Raw genomic sequence first — 21,441 nt, forward strand, 5'->3', positions numbered from 1 at the left:
TTCCAATGAGTCAACTCTTCACATGAGGTGACCAAAGTACTGGAGTTTCAGCTTTAGCATCATTCCTTTGAAAGAACATCAATCTTTAGCAGTCTCCAAAAATTCTTTAAATTGTTTTCTGTTCTTTCTCTTCTGCTCATTTTAAAAGTATAAAATATATTTTTATTTTTTAGTAATTTCTGTAAAATTTAAAATTCTTTGTTTTATATAAAATCCAATTTATAAAGTTCTATCCTTCAATTTTGCTGCATTCGTTTACTTGGTCTAATAATCTACTTGCAGTTTATTTTGGATTTATGTATGTATAATAAAATTATCAGTGAGGAAATGGGAACTTTTATGTTTTTAAATAGTAAACACTTTTTGTAAGTATTTGTATACTTACTTTTGTTTTATTATACTGGATAGTATCTCAAGCACAATAATAAATAAAACCTGTAACAGAGGGCATTCTTATTTTCCTTTCCTCATATGAGATTTAAAGACTTCAATATTTCCCCACTAACATGAAGCATGCCAGAAGATTTTCTTTTTTTTAGAAACATTAAACCAGAATAAGGAAAATTATTCTATTTGTAGTTTCCCAATTATTTTTATAAGTAGTTGTCTAATTTACCAAATTTATTGCAGTACCTGGTACGAAGATTTTCTGATATTTTTTATTCTGTGACTGTATGTCTTAGTTAACGATCTATTTCCAAATAATAAATCTCAAATTAACCAAATCTGGCCACCATGTGTTTTATATAGTTGTAGATTCTATAGGAATTTTCTTCAAGATTTCTTCATAGTTGTTTATTGGTGATTTTTCTTCCCCAATGGTTGTTAGTTTTGGTATAAAGGGTATACCGACTCCATAATTCATGTTGAAGAACTGTTTAATATATTTTCTGTTCTCTGAAAGAATGTATATAATATTAGTGTTATATTTTTTCTTAAATATTTAGGAGAATTTACCAGTTAAGTCATTTGAGCTATATCTTGCAATAGTATAAACTATGAAGAAATGAATACAAAAGAAAATATTAAATGGGAGTAAATAACAAAGCACCATTCGTGGATCACAGTCTTGTCATGATTAAGGAGCTTGCATAACTCAATGAAGCTATGAGCCATGCTATGCAGGGTCACACAAAAAGGATGGGTCACAGTGAAGAGTTCTGACAAAACATGGTCCACTTGAATGGGAATGTGAAACCACTCCAGTATTCTTGCATCAAAAACCCCATGAACAGTGTAAAAAGGCAAAAAGATAAGACAGCAGAAGATGAGCGCCCCGCCCCACCAAGGTGGGAATATATCCAATATGCTACTGGGAAAGAAAGGGGGCAATTACTCATTAACTCCAGAAAGCATGAAGCAGCTGGGCCAAAGCAGAAACGATGCTCAGTTGTGAATGTTTCTGGTTATGAAAGTAAGGTCCAATGCCATAAAAACAATATTGCATAATAAACCAAGAATTTTAGTTTCATGAGTCAAGGTAAATGAGATGTGGTCAAGCAGGAGATGGCAAGAGTGAACATGAACATCTTTGGAAGAAGTTAACTAAAATGGATGGAAATAGGTGAATTTAATTCAGAGAGCCATTATATCTACTGATGTGGGCAAGAATGCCTTAGAAGAAACAGAGTAGCTCTTGTAGTCAAGAAGAGAGTATAAAATGCAGTACTTTGGTACAACGTCAAAAATGACAGAATTATTTTGGTTCATTTCCAAGGCAAGCCATTCACCATCACAACTCTATGCCCCAACCACTGATGCTGAAAAAGCTGAGGTTGACCAGTTCTATAAAAATCTATAAGACCTTCTAGAACTAACACCAAAAAAGATGTCCTTTTCATCATAGGGGACGGGAATACAGAAGAAGGAAGTCAAGAGATACCTGGAATAACAGGCAAGTTTGGTCTTGGAGTACAAAATGAAGCAGTCATTCAGTTCAGTCACTCAGTCGTGTCCGACTCTTTGTGACCCCATGGACTGCAGTACACCAGGCTTCCCTGTCCATTCACTAACTCCTGAAGTTTACTCAAACTCATGTCCATTGAGTCAGTGATGACATCCAACCATCTCATCCACTGTCATCCGCTTCTCCTCCCACCTTGAATCTTTCCAAGCACCAGGGTCTTTTCAAATGAGTCAGTTCTTCCCATCAGATGGCCAAAGTATTAGAGTTTCAGCTTCAGCATTAAGACCTTCCAGTGAATATTCAGGACTGATTTCCTTTAAGATGGACTGGTTGGATCTCCTTGCAGTCCAAGGGACTCTCAAGAGTCTTCTCCAATGCCACAGTTCAAAAGCATCAATTCTTTGGTGTTCAGCTTTCTTTACAGTCCAACTCTCACATCCATACATGACCACTGGAAAAACCATAACTTTGATTAGACAGACCTTTGTTGGCAAAGTAATGTCTCTGCTTTTTAGTATTCTGTCTAGGTTGGTCATAACTTTTCTTCCAGGAGTAAGCATCTTTTAATGTCATAGCTTCAGTCACCATCTGCAGGGATTTGGGAGCTCCTCAAAATAAAGTCTGTCACTGTTTCCACTGTTTTCCCATCTACTTCCCATGAAGTGATGAGACTAGATGCCATGGTCTTAGCTTTCTGAATGTTGAGCTTTAAGCCAACTTTTTACTCTCCTCTTTCACTTTCAGCAAGAGGCTCTTCAGTTCTTCGCTTTCTGCTATAAGGGTGGTGTCGTCTGCATATCTGAGGTTAATTCATATTTTTCCTGTCAGCCTTGATTCTAGCTTGTGCTTCTTCCAGCCCAGCATTTCTCATGATGTACTCTGCATATAAGTTAAATAAGCAGGGTGACAATATACAGCCTTGATGTACTCCTTTTCCTATTTGGAACCGGTCTGTTGTTCCATGTCCAGTTCTAACTGTTGCTTCCTGACCTGCATATAGGTTTCTCAAGAGGCAAGTCAGGTGGTCTGGTATTCCCATCTCTTGAAGAATTTTCCACAGTTTATTGTGATCCACACAATCAAAGGCTTTGGCATAATCAAAAAAACAGAAATAGATGTTTTTCTGGAACTCTCTTGCTTTTTTGATGATCCAGCAGATATTGGCAATTTGGTCTCTGGTTCCTCTGCCTTTTCTAAATCCAGCTTGAACATCTGGAATTTCTGTGTTCACCTACTGTTGAAGCCTTATTGGAGAATTTTGAACATTACTTTACTAGTGTGTGAGATGAGTGCAATTGTGCAGTAGTTTGAGCATTCTTTGGCATTGCCTTTCTTTGGGATTGGAATGAAAATTGACCTTTTCCAGTCCTGTGGCCACTGCTGAGTTTTCCAGATTTTCTGGCATGTTGGGTGTGGCACGTTAACAGCATCATCTTTTAGAATTTGAAATAGCTCAACTGGAATTCCATCACCTCTACTAGCTTTGTTCATAGTGATGCTTCCTAAGGCAACTTGACTTCACATTCCAGGATGTCTGGCTCTAGGTGAGTGGTCGTACCATCGTGATTATCTGGGTCATGAAGATCTTTTTTGTGTAGTTCTGTGTATTCTTGCCACCTCTGAAGCAGGGCCAAAGCTAATAGAATTTTGTCAAGAAAACACACTGTTCATAGCAAATACCCTCTTCCAACAATACAAGGGACCACTCAAACATGGACATCACCAGATGGTCAATACTTAAATCAAATTGATTGTTCTTTGCTGTCAAAGATGGACAGCTGTATAAGGTCAGCAAAAAAAAAAAAAAAACGACTTAAAGCTGACTGTGGCTCAGATCATCAGATCTTTATTGAAAAATTCAGGTTCAAATTTAAGAAAGTAGAAAAAACCACCAGGCCATTCAGGTATGACCTAAATCAAATCCCTTATTATCATACAGTGGAGATGACAAATAGATTCAAGGGATTAGCCCTGGCAAACAGACTGCCTGAAGACATATGGACAGAGATCTCTTCAAAAATACTGGAGAGATCAAGGGAACATTTCACGCAAGGATGGCCATGATAAAGACAATAATAGTAAGGACTTAACAGAGGCAGAAGAGACTAAGAAGAGGTGGCAAAAATACACAGAACAACCATACAAAACAGGTCTTAATGACCCAGATAACCACAGTGGTGTGGACACTCACCTGGAGCCAGATATCCTGGACTGTGAAATCATGTAAGCCTCAGGAAGCATCACTACGAACAAAGCTAGTGGAGGTGACGGAATTCCAGTTTAGATATTTAAAATCCTAAAAGATGATGTTGTTAAAGTGCTACACTCAATATGTCAGCAAATTTGGAAAACTCAGCAGCTGCCTCAGGACTGGAAAAGGATAGATTTCACTCCAATCCCAAAGAGGGCAATGCCAAGAAAAATGTTCAAACTACTACAGAATTGCAGTCATTACATGTGCTAGTAAGGTTATTCTCAAAAATCCTCCCAGCAAGGTTTCAGCAGTATGTGAACTGAGAACTTCCAGATATACAAGCAGGGATTAGAAGCAGCAGAAGAATCAGAGATCAAATTGCCAGAATTTGTTGGATCATCAAAAAAGCAAGAAAGTTCTAGAAAAACATCTACTTCTGCTTCATTGACTACATGAAAGCCTTTGATTGTGTGCATCACAACAAATTGTGGAAAATTTTTAAAGAGAGAATACCAAACCACCTTACCTGTCTCCTGAGTAACCTGTAGGCAGGTCAAGAAGTAACAGTTAGAACCTTACATGGAATAACTGACTGGTTCCAAATTGGGAAAGGAGTATGACAAGGCTATATATTGTCACCATTTATTTAACTTTTATGGAGAATACGTCATGTGAAATGCTGGATTGGTGAATCACAGGCTGTAACCAGAATCAATACTTATGTGAGAAATATTAATAACCTCAGCTATGCAGATGTCACCACTCTAATGGCAGGAAGTGAAGACGAGCTAAAGAGCTTCTTGATGAGGGTGAAACAGAAGGGTAAGAAAGCTGGCTTAAAATGAAACATTCAAAAAATTAAGACCATGGCATCCAGTCCCATCACTTCATGGCAAATAGATGAGGAAACAATGGAAACAGTGGCAGATTTTATTTTCTTGGGCTCCAAAATCACTGCCAACAGTGACTGCAGCCATTAAATTAAAAGATGCTTGCTCCTTAGAAGGAAAGCTGCGACGAACCTAGATAGTTTATTAAAAAGCAAAGACATTATATTTGCCAACAAATGTACGTATAGTCAAAGCTATGGTTTTTCTAGTAGTCGTATCAAATGTGAAGAGTTGGACCATAAAGAAGGCTGAGCACAGAAGAATTGATGCTTTCGAAGTGTAGTGCTGGAGAAGACTCTTGAGAGTCCCCTGGACTGCAAGGAGATCAAACCAGTCAATCCTAAAGGAAATAAACCTTGAGTACTCATTGAAAGGACTGGTGCTGAAGCTCCAATCATTTGGCCACCTGATGTGAAAGTGAAGTTGCTCAGCTGTGTCCGATTCTTTGAGACCCCATGGACTGTAGCCTACCAGGCTCCTTCATCCATGGGATTTTCCAGGCAAGAATACTGGAGTGGGTTGCCATTTCCTTCTCCAGGGGATCTTCCCGACCCAGGGATCAAACCCGGGTCTCCCGCATTGTAGACAGACGCTTTACCATCTGAGCCACCAGGGAAGTCTTCACCTGATGTGAAGAGCTGACTTACTGGAAAAGACCCTGATGCTGGGAAAGATTGAAGACAGAAGAAGAGGGCAGCAGAGTATGAGATAGTTAGATAGCATCACTGACTCAATGGACACGAATTTAAGCAAACTCCGGGAGACAGTGAAGGACATCGAACTGTGTGCTGCAGTCACGGCCTCACAAAAAGAGTCAGACATGACTAAGCAACTGAACGACAACAACAAAAATATCAAGCATATCAAAGCAGAAATACCGTAATGAATACTCTTTACAAATTCCTTCTCAAAATTAACTATTAACTTAAAAATCTAACAAATTTTTTTTCTCTTTCATTCTTATTTAAAGAGAACAGAAATAATTGGTGGGGAAAAACTAGGAGGTAAACAAGTTTACTTCATTTGGTGGAAACAGCAGCTCCATCATTCTATAATGAATATAAGAAATAGGATATCCCCACAAAAAATGATAGCTGCTAATTCATAATTCAGTATTTACTACTGTAAAGCTGGACAGTATGAATCATTTTGATAGTTTGTGTCTTTCTAGAAACTTGTCCATTTCATCTTAAGTATGTTCTCTTTTTCTTCATTTCTTTCTTTCTTTGGAATGCATCATCCTGATCAATCTATGATAAAGCTAAGATTCTTTCTTCTACTAGGATAAGTCTACTGCTCAGCTTTTCTATTAAATTTCTCACTCTATGTATTATGTTTTTCAACTCTAGAATTTGTTTGGTTCACATTTTATATTTTTTATCCCTTTAATAGTATTGTCTACTTTATGAGAAACTGTCTTCATATCTCCCTTTACTTCTTCAAGCATGGTTTCCTTTTATTTTAAAATATATTTATAATGGCTACTTTGAAGTCTTTGTTAAATAAGACATCAATCCCTTTCACAGGCAATTTCTGTTTCCTGCTTTTTTTATTAATTTTTTTCACATTAGTCACATTTTCCTGTTTCCTTGTTAGTCTCAGTTTTTGCTGAAAACTGGACATTTAAAATAATATATTATAGGAACTCTGGATCTCCCAAAAGTCTGTTTTAATTGTTGTTTATATTTTGGTGATTTGGTGTGACTCAGTGAAGCCTTTTTGTACTTTTATATCACTCCTTGGGTGCAGCCTTGGATGGGGTATAGTCACTCTGAAATAACAATGGTTTTAACAGTTCTCTTTTGTCTCTCTCCATGGTCTCTCGGGTTCGCCGTTTGTTTCATTTGGTGTTAGCCTCTATCCACTGGACTTTTCTAATTATACACTCTTTTCTAATTATCAACTCTATTTTGGGGGGCAATGTCCTCAAGACTGAGAATACATTGCTCAACAGTATAATCCAATTAAATTTGGGCTCCTATGAAGGTGATTTTTTGAGGCAGGTCTTTGAGCTCTTTTCTGATTCTACAAGGGTTCTTCTTAGGTGTTTCTTTGCCTAGTTCTCTGTTGAACTAACTCACCTACAGTTTTAAGTTTTGTTTTTAATTAAGAGGAATTATTATTTTCACAGGGCCATTTAGCCTTGAATTTCTCCATATTCTGTTTCTAATGAAAAAAAAAATCAGTTCCTTTGGGAATAGCTGAAGAATTTTCTTTTCCTATAGACTTCCTCTCCCTCTGGACAAACTCTCTAAACCACTATTCTGGGCACCAGGTATGGCAGTAGCCTCTGGTCTTCTCAGCTTGCTTCACTACCATCATGGAACCTCAGGCCTAAAGTGGGCTGGAGTGAGGGCAATCTTGGTCCGAGTAGTCTCAACCTCCCCTGCATGGGGTAGAGGCACTTCATCCTGTGAATTGAAGCAAGGTAGAGGAAGGTAGAAGGCAATGGCACCCCACTCCAGTACTCTTGCCTGGAAAATCCCATGGACAGAGGAGCCTGGTAAGCTGCAGTCCATGGGGTCGCGAAGAGTTGGACACGACTGAGCAACTTCACTTTCACCTTTCACTTTCATGCACTGGAAAAGGAAATGGCAACCCACTGAAGTGTTCTTGCCTGGAGAATCCCAGGGATGGGGGAGCCTGGTGGGCTGCCATCCATGGGGTCGCACAGAGTCGGACACGACTGAAGCGACTTAGCAGCAGCAGTAGCAGCAGAGGAAGGTAGCCCCTAACCTCTCATCCATACTCATCAGGAATTAAGCCTCTTCAACTTCAAATGGGAGGAAATGAGAGATACTGGTAACTTTCCCTCTCAATGGGATAAAGTGAGCTTTGCTTGACAATTGACGGAAGAGAGGCCCTCCTCTTCATGGCCACACCTACCTAGGGTGAAACCTGTGTCTATCTGGGCTAGAACAGAGGAGAAAGAGGAAGTGGATTGAGGCTCAGTTATCTTACTGCGATTTTAGATTTTACTGACTGTTTCCTTCTCTCCTGTTTTCCTATGTGCCCTCAGGACTATTTTCTGAAACGTTCATGGTTGGGTTATTTTTTGTCATTTGCACTAGTTTTGCTTGTTTCACTGGGTATCCATCCATAGAGCTCTTCATACTGGTGTCTTGAAAGTGGCATCTCCTGAGCTTGAGTCTTGAAGGTAAGATAATTAATGATGATCCAAAACTATTTAAAGTCTTTATATAAGTGATTTTCATTCTTTGTATCCCACTAATTTATTGTTGTATCCCTGGTATGGAAGGCGCTATGACTAAACGTAATTTTCTCTGCTACCTATTTAACCTATTTAAGAAAAAAGATTTTTACAAGTATGTTTTACATCAAGACCAACCATATAGCTTTATGCCCATTTAATCCTCTATAATTATTGCTTCCAACACAATGACAGAATAGATTGGTATCAGAAATAGAAAAACTTCAGATTGCCAGAAGGAGTCCCCTAAAAGGAATATTTATTTTGGGGTTTATGATGAAAATGACATGATTTTAAATGCCATCAACTCAGATCTCTAAACCCAGGTAATTATTTGTATTACCTGAAATAATCCAGAAGAATTTTTTGGACTCTTGTAATTCTAGAATTAGAAGTGATTTTACTGGGCATTTGGCCCAACTATTTCAATGATATAGCCACAAATATGAGAGATCACTTGTCAGAGATGAGACAAATTCATATCTTTTGATCAAAGATCACTATAATTCCTTCTACCATGCTGCTTTTTCCAACTGTCTCTTGTCCTCAATTTAATGGTTATTCTAAAACAAAATGGATAACAAGTTCATTTTTATCTAGTTATGAATGAGGATATATCTGAGCAACTCTCTGCTTCTATTGTTTACTTTTAACATGTAATCTGAAAAAATCCATTTAATATATGTGATTTCTAAGTTGTTATGTCTATTTACTCATTACTATTTTCTAAATCTTTAATTTTGATTCTATACATTATGCATCTTTTTCAAGTAGAATCTCATTTTGTAGTTACAAGGGTAACTAAAGTTCACTGTTATTATTGGTTTCTCATAAACGGTATTTACAGTAACAATTTATTAAACTCCTCAAAATCTGTTGGCACAATTTTTCCACCCTTTTCCAACTAAATATTATTGACTAATGTATATAATATTTTCATTTATTATATTCTTCCCAGTTGGTTGCAAAGCCCTCTATCATTACCTCCCAGTTGACAGCAATTCAGTCTCATCCAAGCAAAACAACTGCCAAGTAATATTATACAAATAAAATTTCAGGTTAAAACAAACTCAGATCCATTTTATATGTGCAAATAAGTTATGCATGTTACTATTTTTCTCTTAAAAATATTATATTGTATGAGATCAAAGCATAGTGGCCTCCATTAAAATGTTTTTAATTTACTACCTATTTAAAATCACAGCTCAATTCTTATCTCATGATTACCTTTCCTACTCAACCAGTTATTTCCATAACAATTATCGCGCCTGGCGCATTACAACAGCGCTTGACTATCACATCCAGGGAGACACAGACTTCGTGTGTTTGCTGCTACCTGGGGAGCTGGCCAAGCACGCTGTGTCCGAGGGCACTAAGGCTGTCACCAAGTATACCAGCTCCAAATAAATATAATATGCCTAGCCGCTGTTAACCGAGAAGGCAATGGCACCCCATTCCAGTACTGTTGCCTGGAAAATCCCATGGACGGAGGGCCTGGTGGGCTGTAGTCCATGGGGTCGCTAAAAGTCGGACATGACTGAGTGACTTCACTTTCACTTTTCTACTAAAGTATATATTTGTTTATGTACTGTGATTGTGGCTTTGTATTTTCCTTTCCTTCTGTGCGTGCGTGCCTGCTTAGCCACTTCAGTCTTGTCTGACTAGGCGACCCTATGGACTGTAGCCCACCAGGCTCCTCTGTCCAATTCTCCAGGCAAGAACACTGGAGTCGGTTGCCATGCCCTCCTCCAGGGGATCTTCCTGACCCAGGGATCGAATCGGAATCTCTTGTGTCTCCTGCATTGGCAGGTACACTCTTTACTGCTGAACCACAGCTGAAGCCTCTTCTTTCCTCCTGTTCTTCTTTTAGTACTTAATTGTGTACTCCATGATGGCTGGGACCTTTAGTTTGTTGACTAAGGAACTTTATGTGAATTGGAGATACTTGGCTCTGCTGACTGGTTTAACGATGGATGTCTATTGACTGCTTACTATGTTTAAGGCATTTGAATAAGCTGGTAAAGGAAAAAGGAGCTAAAGCCCTGGAGATATATATACATTTAAAATATATTTGATAAGCTTAGCCTTTTTAATAGTACTATAACAAGATATGAGCAATAATAGCAAACCTGGACCTTTTTATTTCCAAATTAATTAGGGAGGATTTGTAATACAACCTGCATCAAGGAAAGAGTCAGTATCTATTGATAAAGAGATCAAAATTAGGTAAACAGAGGGAATAGGATTATTTCACAGAAGACACTAATCTTCATAGTGTGGGATATTAGTTTTTTTTTTTTAATTCCTGAGGAGGAAAAGGGTCTCCCCAAGTGTAATCATCTGGCTGTTCTTTCTCCTTCACACAGGAGATCACTCTTCTTCCCAAACAGGTGCAAAAATCTGGCAGAGCTGGAAGCATTTTCAACCCCTGGCTTATTCTGGGGCATGAATTCATTCATTCCTCTATTCATTCATTTGAGCATCATCAGATACACTTTCATCCCGAGATAAGTAAGGGGCAGTATAGGGAAGCCCCTTATTTTAAAAATCAAGTTGAACAAAAAATATGATTAACAAGCCCTTACCCCAACTAACTACAACCAACTTGTCACTTTATCTCAGAAGTAAAATACCAAAATACTACTGTGTGCAACAAACAAAAAGAATTTGTCCACTTGGTTTAACCTAAATGAAAGCACCTTAACAGTCAAGTTAGTCAAATTCCTAACCAAAGCAGAAAGCTTTGTCATTCTCCTTAACAGATTGTTACATGGCAATTCATGTCAGTCAGCATAGCTCTGGGTCTCACAAGCCAGGCAAATTCACTTTAGGAAATTTTGCATTACTAACATCTTCCTCAAGTTGAGACCCAATTTCTCAACCTGAAGCTCCCACACTTTGTTTCAAATTTTCCCCTTAGTCCCTTTGAAACTATATCAAATAAATCTAACTTATCTTCTAAAAGAAAGGGCTTCAAATATGTCACGTTATAAACCCTTTCTCTCCCCACCCTTTCCATATCTACAAGAATCATCTTCCGCAAGTTAAATATTCTTCATTCTGTTAGTGCTTTTTCATCTGGTGTTAACTTAGAAGTGTCTTGTGTTCTGCAAATGGGTTGGGTTTGGGTTTGTTAGTTTTTGCTTTTGATCAACTCTGAATCCAAAATGTATGGTTGAGGGTTGTTTTTTGTTTTTGTATCTAAGTGCTAAGTTCATTTATTCCTATTGAGTTTTACCACATTTAGGATAAAAGACTCTCCCCAGTCTTTTTACCATTTCATTTTGAATACTGTTTTTATCATCCAATAGTTCAGCTTTAGCTAGTTTTGCAACCCTATAGATTTATTCCTGTACCTTCCCTGTATTTCTAAACGACTGATAACCTGCTGAAGAAAATAAATCAATAACTGAAAGTCTAGATAAATTATACCACTAGAAATTTTTCATTGATTATCAAGAAAACAATATTCTCTCCAAATAAGCTATTAAAATTTGGAAGATAAAACATTTAAGACGTATTTGCTGAATGTTTACTATGTGTTAGGTACTCATCTAAGCATATAGATGCAGGATAGGAATAATAAAAACTTTATTATATGAAAGAGTTCATTCATGGTGCCAGAGGTTAGGTAGAAAATTACATAAATAACTGTCTGCTCTATAATCAATGCTACCATCTAGATACACTGAAGACTATATTTCATTTAGGATCTTATTGTGTGCGTACACGCTCAGTCATGTCTGACTCTTTGCAACCCCATGGACTGTAGCCCACCAGGCTCCTCTGTCTGTGAGATTTTACAGGCAAGAATCCTGGGGTGAGTTGCCATTTCCTGCTCTTGGGGATCTTCCCGACTCAGGGAGTAAGTCCATATCTCCTGCGTTGGCAGGCAGGTTCTTTACCAGCTGAGCCACCAGGGAAACCCTTAGGATTTTACTAGATTGCAGGTTTAAAAACACAAGTATAACGGCTTAAACTACTAAAGGTTAGTTTCTGTTTTGTTATACATATAAGAAGTACAGTAGGAGGAAGTTGGTTTCTAGGCTGACTCATCAACTTAAAGATATCAAGAGAGCAGATCTTTATGAGTCTCTGTCATTTCCACAACAGTCATAAGACTGTTGGTAGATCCTTAGGCATTATTTCTGTTATTTAACATCAGAGAAGGAAAGGGTGAGATAAGGCAGGACTCCTGTGTCAAGAAAACAAAAGCTTCCCCCACATCAAAATGTAATTTATGTTTCATTGGCAAGTTCAGTTCAGTTCAGTCAGAGTCATGTCTGACTCTTTGAAACCCCATGGACTGCAGCACGCCAGGCTTCCTTGTCCATTATCACCTCCTGAAACCTGCTCAAATATATGTCCATCGAGTTGATGATGCCATCCAGCCATCTCATCCTCTGTCGTCCCCTTCTTCTCCCACCTTCAATCTTTCCCAGCGTCAGGATCTTTTCAAATGAATCAGTTCTTCACATCAGGTGGCCAAAGTATAAGAGTTTCAGCTTCAGCATCAGTCCTTCCAATGAATATTAAGGACTGATTTCCTTTAGGATGGACTTGTTGAATCTCCTTGCAGTCCAAGGGACTCTCAAGAGTCTTCTCCAACACCACAGTTCAAAAGCATCAATTCTTTGGCACTCAGCTTTCTTTATAGTCCAACTCTCACATCCATACATGACCACCAGAAAAACCATAGCCTTGACTAGATGGACCTTTGTTAGCAAAGTAATGTCTCTGCTTTATAATATGCTGTCTAAGTTGGTCATAACATTTCTTCCAAGGAGTAAGTGTCTTTTATTTTCATGGCTGCAGTCACCATCTGCAATGATTTTGGAGCCTCTAAAGATAAAGTCTCTCACTGTTTCCATTGTTTCCCCACCTACTTCCCATGACGTGATGGGACCAGATGCCATGATCTCAGTTTTCTGAATGTTGACTTTTAATCCAACTTTTTCATTCTCCTCTTTCATTTCATCAAAAGACTCTAGTTCTTCATTTTCTGCCTAAGGGTGGTGTCGTCTGCATATCTGAGGTTATTAATATTTCTCTCGATATTATTTAATATAATCTCTTGATTATATTAATCTCTCGATTAATATTTTTCTCTTGATTCCAGCTTGTGCTTCAGCTAGCCCAGAATTTCACATGATGTACTCTGCATATAAGTTATATAAGCAGGGTGACAATATACATTTGCAAAAACTGTGTTAAATCATCATGACAGTCTAAAAGTCTGAAGGAAGAAGGGGTTTGCCATGGGGACTTAGCTGAGTTTAGTAATAGTATCTCCCAATTTAGGGGCATAAGGTGGGTGGCCCCCAAATCTACCTAGACGGCTAGCAAGGGATGAGAGAGGTCCTCTTACAGTCACTGAATTAAATTATGGAAAAATGAATAGGAGTTTTACAGGTGCATAGTAGACAAGGATGAGATGAGCAAAGGTTTCTATAGGAGAAAATGTTACTAGAAATTACGAATGCAGAAAGGTATGAGAGACAATGTTGTGTGGTATAGAAGAATGTAACAGTTGGTAGAACATAAGCCTCCTTTCTCATCCTGCATGAATGAGACATGGCATAGTCTTCAGATATGATGTCAGTCACGGAGAATTCAAGTGGATTCCTTTGACCCTAACCCCAGCATGTCCTGTATTATGGCTGATTACTTCAGCAGATCTTTCCCTGAGTGCTGTTCAGTGTTTATAACTTCTCGTTTCTGATATGCTCTTTATTTACTCTACCATGGCTTTACTGAAGCTGAGTCCTCCTTGGTCCTAACTGCATCATGACCCTGTCTGCCTAACACTCAAATTTGCTGTTCTAGAAGAAAATAATATCACTTTTAAAAATTTTCTTCAGGTTGTTCAAATCAGTCTCTTGTCACCTGCGTTCTGTTACTTGGAAAAGATTCTTGGTGAATACAAACTTAAAACCTAATAAAGTAACCTTCAGTGAACCACACTTTGGGAAAAATAGCAGGCAAAATTCTAAGATAGTCCCCATGATCTTCACCTCTTTGTGTTACACTCTGCTTATCCCCCTCCTTTGAATGTGGATAGAACCTGTGACTCTCTTCTGGCCAACTGAATATGGCAATGTTAATAGGATATCCATCCCTTGAGTAAGTTTCAGTATACAGCAGAATTACAGGTTGTCACTCCCATGATTACACCATGTTAACCTAAGATTCAATCTTAGAAGACTGGAATGAGAAACTGCCCTGCTGCCCTCATAAGAAGCAGTCATATTTTGAACTACCTATGGAGAGGACCATATGAAAGAGAACTGCCTGCAACCTCAAGGAGTTAAGGACAGCCTCTGGCTGGCAGTCAACAAAACACCAGGCCCTTGGTCATATAGCTATGGAAATGAATTCTTCCAACAACTTGGATGATCATGGTTATGGATTCCCCCAGTCAAGCTTCCAGATAAGAATGCAGCCCAGTGACACCTGTGTGCAGCCTTACAAATACAGATTAAGAAAGCCCAAGGGTTCCTCACATACACACAAGACACACATATGGCTTTGAGCTTCCTGACAGATGATACATAAAGAAAATCTATTTATTATTTACCTGATTCTTATTGTTTATATATACTATTTCTCATTTGCATAAATAACAATATAATGGAAATGAAAGTCCCTCTACATTCAAAGTTGTGCAAGCTTTGAGCTTCTGACTCTTAAATTTCAGAGTTATGGTAAATTCCAAGTTAGGGTACATGGTCTCGGTGTTCCAAGCAGAACCACCTAGTCTGTGAATCTAGAGTCTTAAGAACAGTACACCCGTGCATGACTGAGAAGCGATGAGAAGGAGAAGGACAAAGAGGGACAAACAGAGCAGAAGACATTACCGTGACCAGGAAGAGCCTTCACACCAACAGACCCACAGGTGCACGAGACCAGGAACAGAAGAGACGCAAGGAGCTGCACCCAGACACATGCAGGGTTTCCTTGCTTGGCCAGTCCATCCACATTAGGTGGTCTAGCTACCAGGGTACCCACTGATTAATCACACTAGTGTCTCCTCCTCCCTTGGAGGGGCTGAAAATGCTATTGGCAAACACGTGTGTGGCCCGAAGAGAGTCCAGCATGCCAAAGTCTCTCTCACACCCTCTCATTTTTATTCAGTTTTAACCTATACCCAACAATAAAGCCAACTTTCAACCAGGGAAATGGTGTCTCATTCAGGAGAAGAGCTCTTTCTGCAGCTTCCAAAGTCTAGCAGGGTGGGGAATTATTTTCACCTACTAAGTAGGTCAGAACCACCACCAAACATTAACTCTGGAACACATTTACTACTAGATTAAATTCTCTTGCAATTAGCTTCTCGTCGCAAACTGTGCCCAGCTACGCAGTCCAACGTGGTTCATAAGAAAGAGTCAGACAGCGAGCACCAGGTGTTGGTTCTTTCTATTATGGGGAGCAGAACACCGCCCCCAAACGAAGCTGAAGCAAAGAGAGGAATGTATTGTCTCACGTAACTGACAAATCAAGATGTGGCACCGCTTCAGACATGTGCTGTGTGGCATCAGATCTGGCTGACCTCCATCTTTCAGTCCTTCTACCTTTGTATGGGCTTAATTCCCAGGCAGGCTCCTTCCACGTGAACAGAGGACTAATATTGTCTTGGTGTGTACAACCTTCCACCTATTCAGCCTGAAAGAGAGCTGACCTGAAGGCTCATTGTCACATGCCTATCCCCGAAACAAGAATCCTGTGACAGATTGGCCAGGACTTTGACTTTCTCCAGCCCCCCAGAGACAAAATCAAACACTCCCAAACCCTTGGACTGAGAGCTGGAGAAGGATGGCTTAATAAAACAAAATAGGAGTGCTTTTATTTGCAAAGGAGGGGGACAGATAACCAACAGGCCAAAATAACAGATATTCAGGCACACAAATGGCCATGATATTCCAAGTGTAAGAATGGAACATCTTCCCAAATTTGAACATAATGAACACTGTTCGGTATTACCATTTTCTATTTAAATAATGGAATCCACTATTCCATTTTACCATACAGACATGAAAATGCCAAATAAAAGCTGTATCTCCTTGGTAAATTAAAGTAGTAAAATAGTGAAGTCCAATATGCTTTATATCACAATTTTCTTTTGTGGCTTAGTTCAGATCCATAGATTTCATTCAGAAGCCAGGGCAAATCATAAACTTTTATCAGGCATTGTGGGGCTTGAAAAATATATCATCCCCTGAAATGAATGTAACTCTTTAAATATTTCCAAAGTTTAACAAAACCATGCAAGTCTTTGATAGGTCAAGAGGCAAATAATAGTCCCTACTTGTTAATGATGTTTAGAAAACACAAATGGTTCCTAGATAGCTACACTCATTGCTACATTAAATAAACTTGGAATGTTGTTGCTAAGGAAAAAATAGGAGTGGCTATTTTGGGAAAGTCTCAGTCTCTGCCTACTCTCCTATAGGACCAGAAGGAGAAACGAAAAACATGCCCAAGGTCCAAGGTATCCTCTGACTAATAAGAAATTTTACACAGTTTTTATATTGGTAGATTAAGTAAAGCAAGGCCATGAGGTCATAGCCTGTGGGTTAATTATCACAAGGTTAGTGAGAAAATTCAATTACCAATGACAAATATAGCCCATAAATGTAAGTGAACAAATACAATTTCCTCACATATATGTTTTATAAGCCTTGCTTACAACCATAGCTTGCAGTTCAAAAGGTTACATTTTAAGGGAAAGCAACGGAACCTTTGTAGTTAATGGCCAAATGTGAAAGGAGAGTTTCTACCCTTCTTGGTGAAAGATAGAAGAAGGCAAATCCATGATGATAAATTGCTGAATCCCCAAGGATGCAAACTGAATAAGGCCTTTGTGCTTCTTGGGCGATACTTTAACAAATTTGGAGTCAGTGGAGATTGTTTACTAGCCCACTTTTATTTCCTCAAGGACTTTTTCATCAACCATTATAACATACATTTTAATTTTAACATGAAAAGGATTAGTTTCTTTAAAGCTATGTTTCTTAATTCTCATTAGCAGATAGTGGTGCTGCTAGTTGCTTTTCTATAAACCTGGAGGAAGCCCCAGATTATCTTTATGCTGTTCCCCTTGATGTTTCCAAAACCCAAGATATTAGAGGCCAAGAGTTGCAACTGTCTTGGTCAGATGCTCTGCCCTCATCTTTCCTTTCTTCAGCACTTAATTCCCAGATACTGAATAACCTTGACCACTTGAGTATCAGCATAAAATTTTCTTTCCATCTTTGGTAGCAGTGCTTCTAGCATGACCTGACTTCACCATTCCCCTGGCCAGGGTCAAGAAACAGATTAAATGCAAAAAGTTAACAAGATTCTCAGTAAGATGAAGATGAGCAGATTCATCAGCAACTATTCTGATGCTGCCTCCCAAGGTTCAGAAATAATAATCCAAAACTAAACATCTTCCCACAAAAGAAATCTGTCAGCACTTATCCTGGCCCCCCTTGTGGTCAACAAAAGTGCATATAGTCAAAGCTATGGTTTTTCCAGTAGTCATGTACGCATGTGAGAGTTGGACCATAAAGAAGGTTGAGCACCGAAAAACTGATGCTTTCGAACTGTGGTGTTGGAGAAGACTCTCGAGAGTCTCTTTGAGAGCAAGGAGATCAAACCAGTCCATCCTAAAGGAAATTAACCCTGAATATTCATTGGAAGGACTGATGCTGAAGCAGAAGCTCCAGTACTTTGGCCACCTGATGCAAAGACCTGACTCATTAGAAAAGACTCTGATGCTGAGAAAGATTGAGGGCAGAAGGAAAAGGGAGCGACAGAGAATGAGATGGCTGGATGGCATCATCGATTCAATGGACATGAGTTTGAGCAAACTCTGGGAAGATAGAGAAGGACAGGAAAGCCTGGCATGTTGCAGTCCATGGGGTTGCAAAGAGTCGGACATAACTAAGGGACTGAACAACGACAACATTGTGGTCTGCAGTTATAGTTGAAGACAAACTTATTTTGTGATGTATCTTTCCTGACTCTAGCTAGAACTTTTCCATGTCCATATGGACCTCTAAGCTCTAGGAGATGGCTCTGTAGTCATGGCCTATTAAGAGTGCTGGCCCTGACCCTCAAAGAGGGGAATCTCAAAGCTTGGTGCCACTATTCTGTTTGAAGTAACCTGCCACCATCAAGCCCCAGCAACATCATAGCCATGCACGGTGAAAATCACACACATTAGCCAAGTCTGTTTAATTCATTAGTGCATCAACTGTCTCCTGCAGAAACACTGTCTCTCTTCTCAGACCCTCATGATGCCACATGGAATGTTAATATCAAAGAGATGATCTGCATGCCTATGTATCAAAACAAACTATTGTCATTACCTAGTAGCACAGAACAAGGCAATAGAGGAGAAGATCATAGTCACATCTCTTTTGGCAGAATAATACAATTAAAATCACATTTATAACAATATACCTTTCTTTTAGAGTATTCATCACTGTCACGTGCTTACATTTATGTGTTTTATTGTTGACTATATGCCTGTCTCCCCACTAACTCTTTACTCTTTTAGAGCAAAACGAAACAACAACAAGAAAGTTCTGATTTGTTCATCACTGAATTGTGTGTGGGGGCTCAATCAAGTCTGACTCTTTGCAACCCCTCAGACTGTATATAGCCCATCAGGCTCCTCTGACATAATTTTCCAGGCAAGAATACTGGAGTGGGTTGCCATTTCCTTCTCCAAGGGATCTTCCTGATCTAGCATCTCCTGTGTCTCCTGCACTGGCAGGAGGACTCTATACCACTAGTGCCAGCTGGGAAGCTCCAGCTTAATACCACGCCAGGGCTTCCCAAGTAACTCAGTGGTAAAGAATCCGCCTGCCAGTGCAGGAGACACAGATTCAATCACTTGGTCATAAAGATCCCTTGGAGGAAGAAATCAACCCACTCTGGTATTCTTGCCTGGACAATTCCATGGACAGAGTAGTCTGGTGGGTTACAGTCCATGGGGTCACAAATAGTGAGACACAACTGAGCAACTGAGCACAATATCATGCCCAGCATACAAGAGGCACTTGAACTTAACAGTAACATCTGAGCTTGTACTAGATTAACAATTCATTCTCATTTTTAGGTGAGGTATATTGGGTCTCGAAAACAAAAACAAAAAATAACCTTGTAAAGAGGGACTTCTCTACAAACATGAATCAAACTTGATTATTCACATGAATTTTCTAATGTGTGGTCAGACACTCAGTCATGTCTGATTCTTTGTGACCACATGGACAGTAGCTTGCCAGGCTCCTCTATCCATGGGATTCTTCAGGCAAGAATTCTGGAGTGGGGTGCCATTTCCTCCTCCATGGAATCTTCCCTATCCAGGGATTGATTCTACATTGGCAGGCGATTCTTTACCACTGGGGCCACTTCAGAAGTCCAAATTTTCTAATATCAAATACTAAACAGAAAATGTTTCCCCAAATTCCTGAAGAGAATGTAATATTTGAGTTTAGTAATTTTTAATATCATCTCTAAATAAAAGCCAACAGCATGATTTGTATTTCCTTCAGTTAAATGATTCCACCAGAAGTCAAGGCACTGTGACTCACAAACTCAAGATATTCACTGCTTTGACTCAATTCAAGTTAAAAACAAATAAGCAAATATAACTTCAACCACAACCTGGAATATCTAAAGGAGATCTAGAGGATATAATAATTTCTTCCATATAGAGTTTCAGGAGGAGATGGATTTCAAAGTTATATTCTCTGCAAAGCACTGGATTATAAGCACCATGTTCTGTGGTATAACAAACTACAGACTAGTGAAGGGCAGTGTTGACAATGATTTACAAATCCATAATGCCATCCTCAATAGATGGATATCTTACTTTTAGAAAGCAGGACTAAAAGTTTTCCTTTAGGGAGAAATGAATCTTTCCTGAATATATATTACAATTTGCTACAGTAAAAGATGGAAAAGGCAATGGCACCCCACTCCAGTACTCTTGCCTAGAAAATCCCATGAATGGAGGAGCCTGGTAGGCTGCAGTCCATGGGGTCGCTGAGGGTCGGACACAACTGAGTGACTTCACTCACTTTTCACTTTCATGCACTGGAGAAGGAAATGGCAACCCACTCCAGTGTTCTTGCTTGGAGAAACCCAGGGATGGCGGAGCATGGTGGGCTGCCATCTACAGAGTCACACAGAGTCAGACACGACTGAAGCGACTTAGCAGCATAGTAAAAGATCAACCTATTAATCAAACCCCCAAAAGCTTTACACCACAGGTAAGAGCCTCCATCAGTGCCATTCAAATGTGCCCCATGGACGGATGGTGGTCTAGATATTTCTACCAGTCCACAGTGATATGAATTCAGAAATTAGTAATGAACATGACAAGATATATAACAATTTGATATTGGCATGCCACCCAAGCACACAATCAGTGCATTATACAAACATATTAGAATGTGACTGCATGAAAATTAAATATAGAATAAGAACTACAACAACAAAATAGTTCTTTATCACAGATGATTTAAGAAGCTTTGACCTAAATGGTTTCACTTGTAAAGTTTTCAAAAAAAGTTTTAACAGTTGCTTAAAATAACCAATAGAAAATTCTCATTAATGAAATTATATAAAACTTTGTTTGAATAGGGGCATCTGCTAGGATTAATTATTTGCACAATGTGTCTAAAAGTAACCAAATGAAACGATTTATTTTAGTGAATGTTATCAAATAAAGTGATGTTAATGCCAGATTGATTCTTTGTACGGCATATATTCTGATAGTAGAATTGTCCATTCAAGCCAAATAAAACAATGCATTATAATATGATCAACAGAATTTACTTGCACTTGGAAAAAATAAAGTTTATTCTTTTTACTATGCAACTCTTCTTACACACAAACTGCCTTCAAAAAAGGATGAGGAATGTTTTGAGAGAGAGAGGTGAGTATTTGGGAAGAGATGCCTAAGCATGATTTTTTGGAATGAAATTTTAAAGCTGCATGATGTCTTTAATTTTCATAAAATATGTATCTTCCAGTAATGACTTACAGAGTAAGAGGGAAAAGGATAGTAGTATTTGGAAATACAAGACAGCATTGCTCTTGCTTCAATGTTGACAGACACCAAAACAAACAACAGAAGGCAGAAATTCTGAAAGTGGAGCCAGTTACACCAACTTTACATACAGGAGGATGTTTGTCAGTGTCTTCTCAAAAATACACAAAAATTTAACTCAGAAGTTTAATCAGC

The sequence above is a fragment of the Bison bison genome, unplaced genomic scaffold (genome assembly GCF_000754665.1).
Source record: "Bison bison bison isolate TAMUID 2011002044 unplaced genomic scaffold, Bison_UMD1.0 scf7180017864517, whole genome shotgun sequence".
In the NCBI taxonomy this organism is placed as follows: Eukaryota; Metazoa; Chordata; class Mammalia; order Artiodactyla; family Bovidae; genus Bison; species Bison bison.